General features: G+C 38.2%; 1 long non-coding RNA gene across 2 annotated transcripts in view; it reads left to right on the forward strand.

The window, feature by feature from the left end:
- Nucleotides 1–1,540: 1,540 nt before the first annotated feature.
- Nucleotides 1,541–17,430, forward strand: part of LOC104698434 — an 86,690-nt gene continuing 70,800 nt past the window's right edge. For both annotated transcript variants that reach the window (XR_005604555.1, XR_005604557.1), the window contains exon 1: nt 1,541–2,781. This is a non-coding gene — a long non-coding RNA (uncharacterized LOC104698434). The remainder of the gene's footprint in view (nt 2,782–17,430) is intronic.

The raw sequence follows: 17,430 nt of genomic DNA on the forward strand, positions 1-17,430 counted from the left end.
TACATAAAGTTTCCATTGGGCTATCTAGGGCATTGAACACTTACCACTTCCTCCTTGATTGGTGTTTAGACCCTCATCATGGCTCCAGGGGAGGAGTTATCACACCATCAACAGTTCTGCCACCTCCCTGTTCTGTTTCTCTTTTATTCTGTTGCAATTCTAGGCTGGTTTCCAAATTTCATTCAGCTCTACACTAAAGATGCCCTGAAATACGAAAAAAATCCCAATTCTGAAACATTTTGCTTTTTAATTCACTGAATTTTTACATGTCAGAAAAAGTCTGATATACACTTAATCTGTTTTGCATCTGTTATTTGTTTCTGCTCTGCCACTGGCACAGAGATATCAATCTTATAGATAGTTCTACTTTTAGGACATATTTATAAGTTAGTGTAAATTGGAGTAATTCTGGATTGTGCTGGGCTGTGGCCAGATACCATATATTGATAATCTGACCTGTATTTTGCATGTTCTCTATGTACTGAACATTCACTCATCCTACACCTAGAATGAAATGCAGAAGCGGGAAGGAAATAGTTTGGATTTTTCTTACTGTGCAAAACAACCATTATTCTACTCACATACTGACATGTCAAAGAAACCAGTAAATCTGTTTCAGGTCAGCATTTTAATTTTTTTCTTTGTGATGAAGGGATTAATCATAAAGGTGCAATACTTCATGGCAGTGAAAAAATATATTGATGGAAATTATTTTTATAGGTCTCACAATGTCTTATTAGTCTCCATAACATTATGAAGCAATTCAGAGAAGGAATCCATGGCACCCTCACTGTACTTGCCAGATTCTTTCCTTTCTTTACAGACTGATATTTATTGCCTGGAGATATTAACTAGGGACTGGAAAGACTCAAATATTCCATACTTACTGCATGACCATGGAGTCTACAGAATCGCTGAAGTCACTTGATACTATTTCTGCAATCTTCTGCAAAGCCTAACAGCCTGAATATGTGCAAAAATATCTGTTAGTTAATTTTCAGAGGGGGAGGCTGTAGCTTTTGACTGATGCTCCACATTCATGAATGATTAAATTTAAGTCTGTTAAGCCTTTTCTCCAGGTGATCAGCCATGACAGAGGGTGGGGGAACATTTCTTCTTTCATTTTGAGTAGCCTCCATTTTACTTAACAGAAGTGGTAAGTATCACAGATTCTTCTGTGCTAAGTGTAAGGCTGTTAAGATGTAACTGCAGACTGTCTTCATTTTGAAGTGGGTTTTCCTTTTTTATCCATTGCAGTAGTGCAGTAATGAACATGAATAATTTATTATTGCTGTAAAACCAGATGCTAAATTGTTGCACAAGCATGTAGTTTGCTTATGCAAGTGAGATTATAGGGTCTTAAACTCATTTTGCACCCATTAATATTGCTTAATATTGACATATCCACGTGGACTCAATGCTGTGGTTGCAGCCTACTGGACATGTGGAGAGGCATATGCACAATGAACCTTGCTGATACAATTCTGGTCAAAAACCTCACATTGAAGGAATCAGCCTCACTGGGCTCTCTGATTTAAATAATTAGATTATTTATTTATTTATTTATTTATTTGAATAAGGATCTCTTAAAAATGCATGTTCAGGATTTAATCCAGCAAGTCCATAGAGGGTGAGAAAAGCATAGTAGTTCATTGGTCTACTCTATGGGAATTATTATGGAACAGAATTTTCAAGCCTAGAATCTTAAATTTGAAACCTTTCTGTGGCATGATAATGTCCGATTGCAATTATCCAAGGAGAGAGAGTTCATGAGGTGAACCAATGTCAAACATCCGGCACCTTGAATCTCAGTAAGATTTGAATCTTTTTTATACTTCTCTGTCTTCTAATTTACTCCTACATCTGCAGTTTTGAATATTCAAGCACAAGCTGAGAGAGGGAGTACATTATTTTGGGCTACTGGCATTTAGTTTGAAGTTGTCAATCACCCTACAGTCAGTGTACAGTGAAGAATAAATACTGCCACAATCTGAAACAAAGCACTCATTACTGTTGATACAAAACTAATCTATATAAAATAATCCCAAATTAAATGTTAATAGTTCTCATATTGTGTATTAAATTTTGGTTCATGTTGACTTCCTCACAGGGTTCTGCAGTAGTGTAAGCAGAATTACACATGGTGGTTAAGTAAAAATTACTTCCCACAAACTCACTTCTCTTACAGTTTCCTCAAGGTCAGTAGCAATTTGCCTGCAGTGAATTAAAAAATGCAATTTTGTTTTGCTTTCTCTGTATCCTTCACACAACTGGAATTAGTCTTAACACTCCAAAGCTGCTACTCATAAAATAGGAACATCTGCACATGCTCAGTCTCCTGTCAACAAAATAAACTCAACCTTCAGAAACTGCTCAAGGAAAACTGTAAAAATTCACACATATCCAGTAGCTCTATGTTAGCATCAGCTCTGGAAGGAATATGTATAAGAAAATTTATAGAATACTTCTAAATAAACTAAAATTTCCCAAAGAATTGGAGATATGAAGATGGTTATACAAAACTTGGGAGTTAAAAATTTAAAAGCAGTGTCATTGTCAAATCTTTGAGAATTGGGTAGAACATTACCCTCTCTATTTTAACAAGTAAAGGTGATTTCTCAGAAGATTAGATGTTACAGTGACTTCAGATAAGCTGATGGCTGACATTTGGCCTGAGGAATGTTGGTCTGGTGCCATGTTGATGTGGTGGCCACCTGTTTGGTTGGGTTTTTGGCACTGTGATGAAATGCCTGATAAGAAACCGTGCTGAACTGCAGAGAGGTAAGTGGAATGCTTTGAAACTGGAAAATACTAAATTATCAATATAGAAAAAATCCATAAAATGCATTTCTTTTGAGAAAAGCGTTTGCTAAGAGGGCAGCTCATATCCAGTGTGAAATTTCTATTCAGAAAGAGAAGAAGTAAATACAGAACTTTTTGGCATCCCAGGGTGCTGTAACATCTCTTTCACCTGGCTGCTGTTCTGAGCCCTGGGTCTTGAAGAACACCATACACTGGGTATTTTCTGTCTTGTTTTTTAAAAACTGGATTACATTTTTTATGCTAATTTAGCAGAAAACAATACTGACAATATTTTTTTCCAGTTCTTATTGGATTGTTGATGCTGCTGTTATTTAATTTTCTTATTTGTACTTGCTTAAAATTATGATTCAAGCAGTTTTTAAAAGATAATTAACATATATTTGTTTGATAAGTTTGTTATATATATGTGACACAGAACATTCTCATGCATCTGGTTGAATTTACAATATTTCTTTCAAATATAAGATTAATTTTGCAGTGCTAGTAAAGCAAATTATTCTACTATAATTAGTAGAAATCAGGCAAAGATGTAATATCAATCTGAAAAGTTTGAGCAGGTCTTTTGAGGGTCATGAGTAGTTAATAATGCACAGTCTGATGTGCATCTTCCTTGTTATCGAAGATAGTACTTCCAGCTAGGCAGTGAACTCTGCCAGAAGTAAACTCTCTGAAATCTAAACCCTTTGCAGAAGAGAAGTCATTGCTAATGATAAAGGTAGAGCAGCACTGTCATTACAGGTATAACTGAGGGGTGGTCCCTTGATTCATGTTGCCATAGTGTGAAACTGTGGAAATTCTGCTTTCAGAGACTGTTTCAAAAAGGTTAATCTCTTGTTCATTTTCTTGTTCAATTATTACTGGACATGTGCCCAAGTCAAGATTGCATTTGGGCAGGTTTAGCTCCTGGCAGAACTTTCTGTGAATGAGTTTTAATAAGAAATCCACTTATTTCTAGTTAGTCAGATTCATGTTTTTGTCCTAGCATCCATAACCAAATCAACTGAAGAGTGAAATAGCTATGTACTTAATGTCAAGGTTTTACTTTGACTTGTTTGTAAGATTTTAATTTTTAAGCTTTTCAGTATAATTTTAAGCAGTGACAGAGAACGTTTGCGTGGGTTTGATATTAAGGTAGATACATGCTGTTTCGAGTCATGTAACATCAGCTTCGGAAAGCAGTCCTTATATTTTCACTGAATGTCTTCTGGACTTCCAAAATGAACCAATAAAACTTGATTTTGCAGAACTGCTTGGTATGTGAATCTTCTGTTGGCCTTGCTTCAGTACTACGATATGCATTGAAATCACAAGGCACTTTTAGCTCCAAACTGCCATCAACTAAATTACGTATCAGTATAATCATGCTAAATCAACCAGAGTCTGTTGACACAAATGCAAGACCACCTTAAATACTCAACGGAATCCCTTGGCATGCCCTTACAGCTCATCTCACAATTTTTTTTTTTTTACTTTTTGTCTGCAGTGTGGGGATTCTAAGCTACTATGTTCGTTTTGAAACCATTTGGAGCAGCACTCTGCTTCTCAGTACTAAGTATGTGACAGAAATAAATTGATATAGTGAAAGAAACAAAAATAAATTGATATAATCCTTTTCAACCTTGCCTCTTGACAGACATATACTTCAGGGAAAGGTCAAAGTTGTCCACTTTTTTTGAGGTCAATAATTTTTGTATAACTTTCCGTACTTTGAAGGAAAGGATTATTCCCATTTCCACTTGCATTTTAACATGGTCTTCTCACTAAGATTGTAGCACTTTACTGTTAGGCTTTGACCTGCTAAAGAGCCATAAACTTTGCTGCAGTAAAGTGCAGCTTCAACATCACTGATGGTAAGAGTGGAATATACATCCCTTCCATGGTTGCAAATACAATCTTTTATAAAGCAATGGAAACTGCCTGTACATATTGGAAACAGAAATTTGGCCTGAATTAAAACGAATGTATAAAAAAATCTGAGAGTACAAGACTTACAGAAAATGTTTATTTGCCTGTTGGCTCTAATGCAACAATCCAGATACAGGCCAGGAAAGCAGTGACTCTTTGCTGTCACCATTTGTTAGTCTGTGTGAAATGAGAGAGTAAGTGCTGCCAGTTATGTTTTCTGACTAATCCCATGCCTGCTCAGCTACGGGAGTTGAGAATGTGCCTGGATAATTAAATATTTCCCATGCTCAAAATCAAGCAGGTGGTTTAGTACCTTGATGAGTCAGGTGTCATAACAGCAAACACTATAACTCTTAATGCTTGTTGGCATGTCTATAGGTAGGCTCAGCCAAGAGGGCAAAAAAGGAAAGGACTTCTCAGTCCAGGAAGCTTGTTGGCAGCATAATGTGGGAGCTTACCCTGTCACTGCCTATGCTGTGCTGGAAGATTAATGGTTATTTTATTCTGACTGCCTTCAAGTGGCAAACTGGGCTACAGCTTCTTTAAGAATGGATAAAAGTTTGTTTGTGCATATCTGTACAAATGCTCAAGTATACATAAAATGCATGCACACGGGCACAGCACACACATACAGACTCTTCTATGTGGCTCTGCTCCTAGGGAGATTCACAAGAAAATAAAAAAAGTCTGACCAGTCTTTTCCTGCACCTTACAGCCATCACTTCTCAATCAACCTTTTCACTGCTTTTTCTATAATAACATTTTTTCATTGCAAAATGAATAAAACTAAGTAAGAACTGCTAAAAACAAAGTAGTAATATTAAGAATTGTAAACCTTGTGTCTAACCAGATGTTTTTCAAGGTATTTATCATTACGAATTTTCTTGATGAGAGAGTGGTGTACAAAGTACATCTGATAAATTCCTATAGTTAAAAGGAAGTGGAAAATATTTATTTTATCATTTCCAAGAACTGGGTTTTCGGTGTCTGTTTTATTTTGTTTATATGTCTCAAGGTACACACATAGACAGACAAGAGTTTAAAGTTCTTTCCCAAGGTCTTCAAACCAAGAGTTTATTCCTCCTTTTGAAAGCAGAGGCCTTATTCACAGCTCAGAGGAAGAGTAAACCTTAGTACTCTCTGGGAGAAATCAGTTATCATGATTTTGTGGCTGAACTGGCTGATCACGCACATGAGCAAAGAGAGAGGCTCATTTTAACAGTTACATGTTGTCTGGGTGTTGTGCCCTAGGTAAGGCTTCAGGGGAATCAGCAGACACTGGATCAGCCACAGCCAAATGCCTGTAGCCAAACAAGGGGGTGGAATTATCCTTTTGCAATTTTCTTTGCTCTGAACATAATTGAGGATTCCTGTACTAGATTCCCATGTCAGAGCGCAGTGCTTACTTGTATTGCAGCATGACTTTCTTCTGGTGCCCCACCACCTGTCACTGCCTGGTTGGTTAGCTGCCAAAGGCTACACATAACAGCCTGGAAAGGTGTATTAAAAAACAGGGCTTCACATTTGTAAGTGTAACTTGGCAGAAAGTACTGTCTTAAAAAAATCCTGCTGCTTAGCGGGGAGCAACCACTGGGTGGTACAGGGAAAGTCCTTAACTGTTGTCTAATGGTCAGAGAGATTGCAAGTTCATAAGGGTAGTGAATTGCCTTAATGTAAGTAATGTATACCTAAAACATACATAGTAAGTCAAATGTCATGGTATACCCATTTGACGTGTTTTATATTATACCCATGGTGACTAATGAGTTACGTATTATAATGCCAATAAATAATTGGAATAATAAGTGATGTATTTTAATGGCTCAACTGAATGGTCTTAAAAGTCTTTTCCAACCTTAACGATTCTAGGATTCTATTCTGAAAATAAGCTAATATTGACAATCAGGCTTAGCCTTTTGGGTGTTCAGCTGAGATACTCAGACAAAGACTGATTCACTGAAAATGTGAACAGGAAGACCCTCCTCTCTGAAAACGGAGCAGCTCTGAGATGTTCCACATTAGACAGGCAGAAATCTAGATGTTCCAGGAAGTTAGATACTTTGCAGTTCTAGTTGTTTTGTTGTTTTTTTTCAAATGAGGCACAGGGAGGAAGCGGTTTGCAAAACAGACCATTGCTCTTTCAATGGTTCATGAAACAAGCTTTTTGCCCGAACTGTCCCTGGGATCACCATCCAGAACCACTAAGTGCATGTCCAGTGTGAAATAGCAGAAGGCAGTAAGTTCACTCCAAATTCTCAAGAATTTGAAACAAAATACTCTACCTTCTTCTCTGTGCTTTTATCTCCTTAATTGACCTTTATGTTGTTTTAAAATATTTAATACCTATCTAAATTTAATTTAGCCTACAACAAATAAGATGGTAAGAAAAAGGAAACTCATATTTGTACTATTACACTAATAGGCTTAATAACAATAATCCACTAACATCTGCAATCATAAAATAAAAACTTCATTATCATTTCAATACAGTTAATACAAAACCTCAGGTTCGCCAGTACACCAGCTGTGTCCTGGTGCTCAACAACACAAAACAGCAATTCATGCAAAATTACCAGTCTTTGTTACTGACTCTTTTTCCTGGCTTCAGTCCCAAAATATTCCTGCTGTTCAGGTCTTTTGTTTCCTCTCCCTGGAAGTCTTTTATTTTCTAGGAGAATATAAAAGATCATCCCCAAGAATGCCTTCAGTAGCCTTCTCACCTCCAGTATCATGCCCCTAGCTCTTTATTCCTCACAGTTGAGAGACTCAAGCGTTTGGTTAAAGGTCTCTACTGATTTGGATGATGTGCTTCTTTACGCAGTGCTGCTGGCATTGCCCTTGACATGTCCACAATATTCTCTAGAACCTCTAATCACCTTGGAAGTTTAGAGCATTAAGAAAAAACATTCATTTATCAATGATATTTTCTGACATTCCCTTAAGGAAGGCAAAATGCTCAGAAAAGTAAATCAGCAGTATCTAATGCTTGTCTTTGAATTAGTGTTGAGCTCTGTTGAGCTAGAAACTCGTGGCATTAACCACCAGCAAGGCCTGAACATGTTGCTACTGTGCATGTCTTTCACTTAAAGACATTACAGAGGCAAGAGACTAAGAGGAGATAGTTCAGGATTAAATACTTTTGTCCTGGATTTGAGCCAGTAATTCCAAACTAGTCCCATTGCACTGGACCTACCAGTTCAGTCACTAGAAGCAGCTTTCTGGCATACACTGTAAACCTGCCTTAGAGAGGTGACAATGATTGGCGAGTTCATGGTACTGAAATATCACTTATGTCTGTCTCAGACAGCTTCTCATCTCTGCCATGTAGCCAGCCAGAGAAAGGACAGCTTATGTTTCAGACTTGTGGGTTGCCCTTGCATTTCCTCTCCATCCCGCTCAGTTGACTGAGGCAATTGTGTGTTTGCAAACTGAGGTAATGGGTGTCTTCCCAGCAGTTCTTTTGGGAGGGGAGGAAGGGCAAAGGAAGTAAAAATGTTTTTCTGTCAGTTGTCTGCATCTGTTATTCCCCAAAGCCTACTGAGAATGTAAAAAGAGGAACGAACTTCTCAGATAATGTCCTATTATGTAGCAGACCACATATCTCAAGCTGCCATTAAGATGAGATTCAGCACTCGTAGACAACAGAATAGTCTAAAACAATTATCCATTATGAGAGGATTGGCATCTTTCCTGAAAGCATCCTGCACTGTACCTTGGTAGAAAGAAGGCACAAACTGCCTTAGATCAATGCTCTGGCTACACATTCTCTTTTTATTTTGGGAAGCACCACTGTTTCCATGCCCCGTGGTACTCTGACCAGTAGTGTCCAAATGAACAACCTTTTAAGAACACGGTTTCCCAGGTGATAGGATACATGTCTCTTTACATTGATCATTTAATCACTCATTAGAAGAGAGAATAAAGACAGTCCACTGGTGTCTGGAGCACAAGAATCTATAAACTGTAGTTTTCTCACTAGGTATGTGGAATGATTTGAGGTGTTTAAAGGTGTTTTAATCTCATTGGTAAGTGAATAACACTATGTTTTGACACTAAGACTTCTAAAATAAGTATCAGAATTGTATTTGGACAAGCCTGTAAAATGGGCAAAAACACTTGTGACTTGAACTTATGAAGCGTGGGGAGCCAGATGCTATACTGCAGTCAGCCATTGTTGGACAAATCACTTCCTCAGTGTTATCTCCTCCTGTCATTCCCTATCTTGTTTATTTGTATTGCAGACTCCTTACAGCAAGACACATTTCACATGTCTGTGCAATGCCTAATATTTGCTCCTTGTTCTTGGTCATGATGTTTTCAGATCTAAAGTGGCTTGTAGGGCTCAGGTTCAAGGGTAAACTGCACAGTGTTTTTAGTGCTGTGGAACAAACTCAGGTGTGTCTGCACAGAAAATGTACTCCAGTCCATATATCACTGGTACTCTGTAAAAATCTAAAGAGTTATACATTTGGCTTTTAAGGTCCCACTTTGAAAAAAATTCTGAGTGTTTTTTTTGTTGCTGTGTATAGGGAATTTTTCATTTTAGCTAAGTTCACATTTTCAGCCTGTAACCATTTATCACAATGCCCAGGATTACAAATCTTTAATTCTGGGAACTTCTGGTAATTTTTATGTTTAAGAAATAAAGTCCAGGAGATATCCGACCCCAAACCAGCTCAGGACTTATTATGCAACAAATGTGGGATTTTTCATTTTGTTAGATACCTAACTAAAACTTGTTCACAGAAGACAATTTAATGCTGCAACAATGCATTGCAGAAATGAAAGATTAAAAAAAGATTTTTCAGTTTGATTCAAGCTTGTCATAAACCAAATCATTTGGTTAACTTTATGACTGTTCCACTCTGCTATCGTTGCCATGTCTAAAGGTCAATCTCTTTACCCCATAATACAGATTTATTTTGTTTGTATAGCTGATTCAGTCCTTCCTTCCTGAGTCAGATGTACCAATCTCCCTTTGACCTTCTCTGTAGGTGTTGTAGACAAAATTCTGCACAAGTTGTTACGAGGGAACACTCACAGACTTTCCACTTTAACTATGGATTCAATAGAAGTAAGAGAAAAAGAGTCCTGTGGCAGCAGAGGGATGTGGAAACATCCCTCATGAGTGGGATGCTTTCCCGAGCTCTTGGGAAAGAAGGACTCCTCTCCTAGGAATACAGTACAGCTGCTAACGCATTACTTAGGCAGAGATTAGCACTTTGAAATACCATGTATTTGATAATCTTTATATAGACCAAAGAGACAGCTTGATGGATGACTATTCTGATGTCAGCCTGTCATAATTACTCTCAACAAACTCGATATTTATCCCCTTTTTTTTCACAATTTCTATTATATAATAGTAACAAGACTGTAAACAGAGTGTTTCCAACCAATGGAAACAGTGGAAATCACTTAGTCTTCATTTGTGTTTCCAGACTGAGGATCAAAACGATTGCTTAGCTATACCATGGATATTCACTGTCCTGTCTCTTCAGCAAATCATGGGCAGTCTCCAGTTTTTGTCTGAATGAGGCAATTTTCTTTCAAATGGTGCCAGCAATTCAGATGATGACCTCAAAATATGAACCTGAGCTGTTCAAGAAGGATGTGTAATGCAGCATAACCGTACACAAACCAAATTGTCTGTCTTTTCTGTGCCACTAAGGTTCTGTTATGAGAAATAGAAATTTTAGGTGTTATTAGTTTAGCATTTGGGACATCCGAATCCAATTTTTTGTGATATCTGTCATGTCCGCTGTGGTACTGGACAAGTGTAGATCCAACAAAGGACTTTGTTGCCCTGCAAGGGACCATCCAGGCATACAGGGCACAGAGCTTTGTTTCTGGTAGTAGTTAGGCTTCCTATGTAGTGATCTGTTATAAATGAGAAATAAAATAGTTTTCCTATTAAGAACAAAGACTTAGATGTCTGACAGCACTTTAGATCTTTGGTGCCTGAGTCAGGGTGACAGACAAAAGCCTCCATTCATTCAAGTAGTGCCCAGGGATAGGTGCCTACATTTCTTTGAAAGATCAGGGCAGATTTCTTTTTTTTTTTTCCCTTTCTGTGTCCTACACAATACAAATGATAAATCAAACCATAATCTCTTCAGTGGCTATCATCTTCAAGTTCAGATTTTAAGACAGCATGATGGCAATTACTTAACTCCTTGAGAAAGTCTACCTTTTAATTGTGAAAACCTACCACAAAGTTTCTAGAAGACACTTTTATTTATGTCCTAAATTTTCCTCAGCTCTTTAGGTGAAATATCTGGGTGAATGCTGTCAGGTATTGTATATCACACACTGTGGTTCTTCTGTGTTTTTACACTCATTGATTCACACTGAGAATCTGAGTAAGTGTATCTGTTCCTACCCTTTGCTCCAGCAAGGCAAGCCTTTTCTTTGCGGTCATGAGTCCTGCAGAATGAAGCACAAGCTTGAACCATCTCTCTTACAGCTCACTGTGTGCTTGCTGATCCGTTGCTATTTTCAACTTGCTCTGTCTTACCTATTTCATGGGGCTGTTGCAGGTTGTTCAGTTTGCAAGTGCATCACAAAGCACCTAGTAAACACAGATAGTTTTTGTAGCAGAGAAGCCCGAAATGTTTTCCAAAGCATTTCTCTGATGCTGCAACCCTCCCTCTTCTGAGCACTGCTGGAGTTTCTTGTCTTCTATTCTGCCACCTCTCACCACATCCTCCCCATTCTTCTACCTGAGGGCAAAAGGTGTTGGGAGGGTAAAGAGAGACAGTTTATCCTATACCTGGTTTGAACAACATATACATTGTCTACTTCTCATGGATGTCAACACCTTTTTTTTAGCACTACCCCTTAATAAGGCAGTTTCAGCATTCAGAGACATGGATGAATCACAGTTCCAAAGTGCATAAAAATCCCAGCACAGCTGGACATGCAATCTTTAGCTTCCATATTTCTGTAAGTGGCCAGTTTCTGGAACCACCTCACAGAAATGATATTCTTGTCATGGGGGCATTCTAGCAATTTAAATTCTGGTTACAGTGGGTACCTGCTCCTGAGCTAAATAAATGCAAAAGCAGTGGGTACTGAATATAAAAGCTGTCCAGGGATTTGATCCAATAGAACCATTGAGAGTCAAGCACTTCTGACCAGTAGTCCTATGATGTGCATCTTGCATGTTAGTCATAAGGATCATCTGGAAAAGATATAGATTTTGTAAGCAATATATGTTGAAAAAAAGCTTGCTAGCATCAGTATGTGAAGAACCTGTCTTAGCCCTCCAGTCCATTCAAAATTCCCAATTTTTAAATTGCCCTACATGAACAAACTGGTGGACTTTAATTCCTATTAACACACAATTGCCTGTGCTTCAAAAGGAGCATATATTACATTATTATTTTATGTCACTAGCTATGACTAAGCTTTCATCTTACCATTGGTCTGCACATTTTTTATTCAAGTCTTTCTTGCTTAGAGATGGACCCTGATTTTAATAGGCTTATCTCTTCTATTTACAGCACCAATAAATGTATATGAATATATATGAAGTGAAAAAAAGGGGTTTTCTGTGTCTGAATAAAGGATTTTTCAAAACGTGGTTCAGTGGAAACTGTGGAAGCTGATTGAACAGGGAAAGGAAGGCCTATTTTAAAGTGTGCTTGTAAGACCTTACATGCCCAACACTGACAAAAGTATGCTTTTGCATACTGCATGCCCTGTATGCATTAGCTCCTGTCCCAGTTCTAAGTGGGCTACAACATTTTCTAGATAGTGACAGTTCTGCGAAAATAAGTTACCTTTTTCTTTTAAAATCCTGCATGGATATCAGAATTTTCCACTGCATTTCTGTGACTTAGCTGTACCTGAATGGTACTGAAAAATAGCAAATGTTAAGCAGGAACTCCATTTGTATTTATGTTAGAACTTGTTTATATTACATTGGAGAAGACATTGGTAGTCATGGAAGAAAGACAGAAATCCCTTTCAAAAGACCTCTGTCACAGAACACACATATTAGCCAGACTGTGATGTTATTATCCCTGTTCTAAGCAACATTAGCAGGCATTTTGTGCACAGGTGAATAATAAAAAAGAGAAATAAAGAGATTATATTAGCCATTCCTTGGAACAGACGCTCATTTTTGGTCTCTTTTTGCTACCTTTAAGGAGTCCTTGTTCATGAATATGGTTTGTGGGTAACAGGAAATTTAATTAAAAAATAATTAATTATATTGCATCTTGCTCTTGTTACCTTTTTTTCAGTCAGGTAGGAATTAAGAGACACAGAGAGGAAAGATTCAGATTTTGCCCAGGTACATTAGTCCTCTTTATTGTCAGATTCCCACCTGACTTTTATTCCCTAAGAGTCCAAGGTCTGTGATTTTGTCAGAACCCTCCCCTTGTGAAAATTCTGCCCACCAAAAGGAGTAGAAAACATATTGCTATACTTGGTAATTACTCAAAGTAAATGAACACAGGTCAATTTTTTGTCAATATTTGTGTTAGTTTTTTGTTACAAACCTTGTCACCTACTGAGCTTATGTAGTGAATTAAATAAAGGGGACAAAAGAATTATCAAGAAGTGTTCCCAACCAGAAAAGAGTCCAACCTCATCACATTAAGGCCTCAGCTCTATCCTGTAGTTTTCATGACACAGTGTCTACAAATTTGGGTTGCATGCCCTTAGTCTTTCTAGCCACAACACTCAGATTTATGATAGCATAGATTTCCCATTGGAACAGATGGCATACTGCAGCAGAATTTATTAAAGCTTCATTTCCCAGATCCTTTTCTGTAGCACTTGTGCTCTTTCCCCTCCTTTTCCTAACGTGACAGAGCATTGTATGTCTCTGACACTGAAATTAGCAAAAAGATGCTTGGTTCCTTGCAAATCTGTTCTGAATAAATAATCATTCAGATTGCTGACCTGCTAAGGCTTCTAGCTGGCAATCACACAGCAAAGCCTGTAATTTCTCCTACTTGGTGCTGCTCCACCATTTCCTTATCCTGACTTCTATGTTGTTATGCATCTCTTATGTCTGACATCAGAGAAAATAATCGGTTGGGGCTTAGGAACATTATCATTCTAGGTCTTATGTGTAAGTATCTTGGTTTAGTAAGAAGACAGACAGGTATCAAAAAAAAGGACGTGACTCAACAAAATTAGGCCAAGATAAAAGTGTTTAGGCTTTCAGAAAGTATTATAATTTCAGTTTTTCCATAAATCAGATTCGTAACAGATGGGTGAAATGTAGGTCAGATGCAGCAGACATCTTCATAAGCACTTGCTTTAATGGTTTCCTGGATAATTTCTGTCTCTCTTGTCACATGATAAAGGACGGTTTAAATCAGTCCATGCAGACCACTCGCAGTAAACAAGGGGTACTGACTGAGTGGGCAAACCTGCAGAACGAAGGGCAGGATTGTGGCATTCACTTTTGCCTTGGGCCGGTTTCATCCTGGATGCACACTGGATAAAGCAACTGCTAAACAGATAAAAACTGCCTGCATTGCAGGCAGGCAGAATTTGCACCCCTGTTAATAAGTACTGTGACACATTTTATAAACAAGATCACACACACTGAAGTTCTTAAAATCACAGGGCATCAAAAGGTCAACCAAGGACAGAGTAGCAGCCTTGACTTTGAACTTCCTACATCTTGCCAGCTGAGTACCTGAGATTTATGTGTCTGCCTTTGTATTTTGAAAAAATGGGACACAGAGCCACCTCCTCAAAACAATAATTCATTTATTCTCAGTCATTTCCTTTTAATGGCTCACAGCCCCTTCAGTAAATATATATATATATATGAGAATTTAAATGATTGGAGTTTTAAATTAGGTATCCCCTGGAGCCATGAGGGCCCACTGTATAAATACATCATTGCTCACAGGCGTGAGGGATGTAGCTGCTCCTTTGGAGCTTTAAGAGGCTCTGATGCTGATGCTGTGCCTGCTGCACACACTGCTGGCTCTCATCTCATGACGTACACGGAACTCCATGAGCACGGCTCTGCCCCTGCAGCTGCTCAGTGCATTGCTGGGCAGAGAGATAATAGAGATCTCTGCTACTTATGTGATCTAGCTTTAAGTGTAAAAATAAACATGCACAAAAACATTCAAAATAATCTGTCATGCTACCCTTTCTTCCTGAACACCATTCTCTCCAATTGTTTCCCTCACATCTGATATATGTCCCTAAATTAGACATAATGTTTCTTGGTTTACATCACTAATTGTGTGTCACCATGATCTTAATCCCCAGTAAAAGGTCAGTCAAACCCATATATTTCTAAATTTGCTTAGTTCTGAGCCTGAGACCAAATTATTTTGAATATTGTCATTATTTTTTAATAGACTTCATTTGTTTATGTACTCTGCAAGAGAAGCCAGCCAGTAAAATTCTTGCATATGTGCTTAATTCAACAGAATTGCCATTCAGCTTAAAGACATAAGTACTTCACTTTCTGATGTCTCTGGGTAGAGCTGCTAATAGGAAATTACAGTTTCTGATACAGAAAGATGTACTGATTTCAAAATCCCTCTCTTAGCATACTTTTCTACCTGTATGGAAAATAGTTCTTGAACAAGACTCATCTCCATGGGCCAAAGGCAGGTAAGAAATGACATTGTTTCTCTGCTGTACTCTAGAGAGCCACTGCTGTTAAGTGCCAGTCAAACCTGTAGTGGGACAGATGAAGGCCAGGCTGAGTCTCCCTCTGCAAGCCTTGCATTAAGGGAGGTGCAATAGGAAGCCTCGGTATGGGGCCTAAGGACAACATCTACTGGAACTGAAATCAATCATGATCTTTCCATGGCACAAGATAGCTTTGGCTAGGATCCAATAGAAAAATAATTTTTAGCTCACTGATGGAGTGAGTGGAACTGATCATCTTTGCTGCCAATGTGTTTGTTTAAAAGGGGTATGCAAAGTCCTATTTCCCCTCACACAGCAGAAACTTGTTAAGAAACCACTCTTTTGGTGATACTTCTAAGCTCTCCTGTGGGAACACTCGTCCTGTAAAAGTCTTTTCAGGCATTTCTGAAGAATAGCTACTAGTACTTGTTCTGGCTCTTCCGTGTTTCTGGTTCTTCCTTGCTCTCTTCTCTCCTATTACACTAAGTTCATTTGCTGGTTCTTTAATGCATACAATAATAATAAGAGCCAGAGACATTTTTCCATGGACAAGTGAAGCTAGATAGGGTCATAAAAGCCTTTAATGAAGACACTGCTCTGGTTTCACCAAAAGTTACACAGAGATGTTTGTAGCCTTCTTATCTTACCCTAAAGAAACCTTGCAACTCTCTCTTCATTGCAGAGGTTTAATCCAATTTATCGCATCTACATACTATGTAGTCTTCCTTCTAGGTCACACAAAATCAGAGAAGTATGTTTTGTCTCTCTTTGGCTTTTGGTTGTCTTGGAAAATACAGGTGTGCTGGTGAACTGTTCTTGACTGAAAGGGCCACCCATGTAAAGGCTGCACACTCCTCTTCATTGCAACTCTGAAGTTACAGAAGATTCATTTGAGACTATAAGCAGATTGGGATATGTACTGATCAGATATGAAAATGTCTTTGATAGAAAATTGGCTGTATAGAATAAATACATCACAGGTTAGTTGCCTCACTTTTATGAGAAGTGGAAGAATATTGTGACTTGTGACTGTACCTAAGCCCTTAAAGATGGGCTATTTAAATATGATCTAAAAGCTCTTCAATAAACATATCTTCATGTTAATGACTCATATTTTGTGGATGGAGGGTAACAGCCATTTTGCCTTTCTCCACCTCCAAGAGGGTTAGAAATTAACCCTTTCTCCTCTTCACTTTCTCTCTGTTGTAGCACATAGCAAAAAACCACTTGTGCCTCCTTGCTTGATGTCTCCCTGAAATTATGCATAGTAATGGATCATCAAAGCAAAGCTGCTCTGCTTGGTGAGGACATTTTTCAAAATGGAGCTTTGACATGGCATAGAAATTGTGCTCTGGCTTCTAAATATTGCTGATGTGGATTTGATAAGGTGCAGAGTCAGGGCTGGAACAGTTGCCAGAGCTGTGTCTCTTCCTGGATGCTCACACCACTAGGAAGGGCAGAGATCTGCCCTGTGATACAGTTTCATAGCCACATGGCATGTTGCCTCAGCTTCCACCTTTTAAAACCAACCCAAATTCAAAAACCACTTAACTAGAGAATAGAAATTATAGCCTGACAAAGATGAAATTTCTCAGGACTGACTATCTTCAAAATGCATTCTGTTGGTCATAATTGTTGAGTTATTTAATTTCCTTTCTGGGCAAGCAAGTAGCACTCTTTTTCCTGGGGAGAAAATTTCCCTTTGGAAGGCAGTGAGAGAGGTTGGACAAATGATGACAGGCTTGCAGAAGCTGGTTAGCTGCCTAATCCTTAGAAAAGTTTCTGGCAAGACGTTTTACAGAGGAACACTCACATGTCCATAAACATCCATGCACACATTCATTTACATACCACACAGAAGCATCAGCCACAATCCAGGCCTCACTGTTCTTTCTGCTGTAGAGTTCATGCCTAAAATCTAATAAACTCCATAACTGATGCCTTCTGAAAGGTGATAGATCTATATACAGATCGATGATATTCAATTTATACTCAGATAAACTTAATTTCTCCGCCTTTATTGGAGTATTGCTTGAATAAAATCATAAACCAATTTTTTAATGACAATGAATACATAAA

Source organism: Corvus cornix, chromosome 1A, assembly GCF_000738735.6.
Source record: "Corvus cornix cornix isolate S_Up_H32 chromosome 1A, ASM73873v5, whole genome shotgun sequence".
NCBI classification, from domain to species: Eukaryota; Metazoa; Chordata; class Aves; order Passeriformes; family Corvidae; genus Corvus; species Corvus cornix.